This window comes from Somniosus microcephalus, unplaced genomic scaffold (genome assembly GCF_052327205.1).
Source record: "Somniosus microcephalus isolate GS21.2 unplaced genomic scaffold, FLI_Smic_1.0 unresolved_chr2, whole genome shotgun sequence".
In the NCBI taxonomy this organism is placed as follows: Eukaryota; Metazoa; Chordata; class Chondrichthyes; order Squaliformes; family Somniosidae; genus Somniosus; species Somniosus microcephalus.
The window spans coordinates 23,648,117-23,649,288 of NW_028225180.1; the positions used below are offsets into that span (position 1 = coordinate 23,648,117).

At 42.8% G+C, this 1,172-nt stretch overlaps 1 non-coding gene across 1 annotated transcript; it reads left to right on the forward strand.

Annotated features, from left to right (window-relative positions):
- Nucleotides 1-862: 862 nt before the first annotated feature.
- On the forward strand, nucleotides 863-935 carry trnat-ugu (transfer RNA threonine (anticodon UGU)). The gene has a single exon. It is a non-coding gene; the product is annotated as a tRNA-Thr (tRNA).
- Nucleotides 936-1,172: the final 237 nt, after the last annotated feature.

The following is a 1,172-nucleotide window of genomic DNA, read 5'->3' on the forward strand; positions in this document are numbered from 1 at the left end:
GAAAACTGTACCTTTTTGCTATGTAAGCTTTGGCAATATGGTTCTCTGTAAACTTTCATGCCAATAAAGCATTTGAACTGAACTGAACTGAAAAAACTGATAGAGTGTAACTGAGTTGCCTTGGGACGTTTTAGCATGGGAAAGTTGCTCTATTGTAGTTGTGAGGTGACTATTGAAGAGCCTGAGGCAGGTAACGGGGGATGAGACACAATCTGAGTGGCGAACTGCGCCCTGCATCATTCTTCAAACGCACAGCACTGTTCAATTCAATTCAATTCAAATTGCTTTATTGGCATGATGACAAGGTACATCTTATGTTGCCAAAGCATCGAAAAACATTCATGGTTGAACAAATAAACACTGATCTATCAATACAGTGTAGAAACAGATATATCCCTGAGTGTATAAATATACATTCATATATAATTTTTGATATACTCTTTTCTTATATTTAGTGGTTGTCCCTCGATTTATGGCAAGCTGTAACATAGTGTGCCGCTAAGGTTACACAATTTATCTCTTCCCCTAATAGGTATGGGAGCTTTTGGTCGTCATTCAAATTTCTGAACTCCGGGCATACTTTTGTGAATTTTGGGTAGAAATTCTCCCTTATGCCCTGATATTTTCTACAAGCTGTGAGGAAGTGCATCTCTGTCTCCACCACACCCTGACTGCAATGAGAACATATCCTGTCCTCTCTTGGCAGCCGGGTCTGCCTGTTTCTACCTTTTTCGATCACCAGGTTATGTTCACGAAGTCTGTACATTGTCAAGGTTTTTCTTAGTTTGCTGTCCTTTACCATGGTCAGGTAATCAGCCATGTTGTGTTGCACTAATGGGAATGAAAGCAATTCTGTATCAGTGGCTCCATAGCTCAGGGGTTAGAGCACTGGTCTTGTAAACCAGGAGTCGTGAGTTCAAATCTCACTAGGGCCTGTGCAAAGTTAGTTTCTGTTTCTGAACTCGCCATTAATCCACCGCATGTTTTCTTTTAAGTATGAAACAGTTCAGAGACCATCCCAAGAACAGGCTCTCACTCCCCTCCCCCTCTCCTTCCATTCAAATCCCCTGTTCTCCCCTTCACTCTCTCTCTCACCTTCTTCACCTCCTCTCTCTACCCTTCCCCCTCCCACTCTGTCCTTTCCTCTTGGGGAGACAAGAAGGCGGATGGGG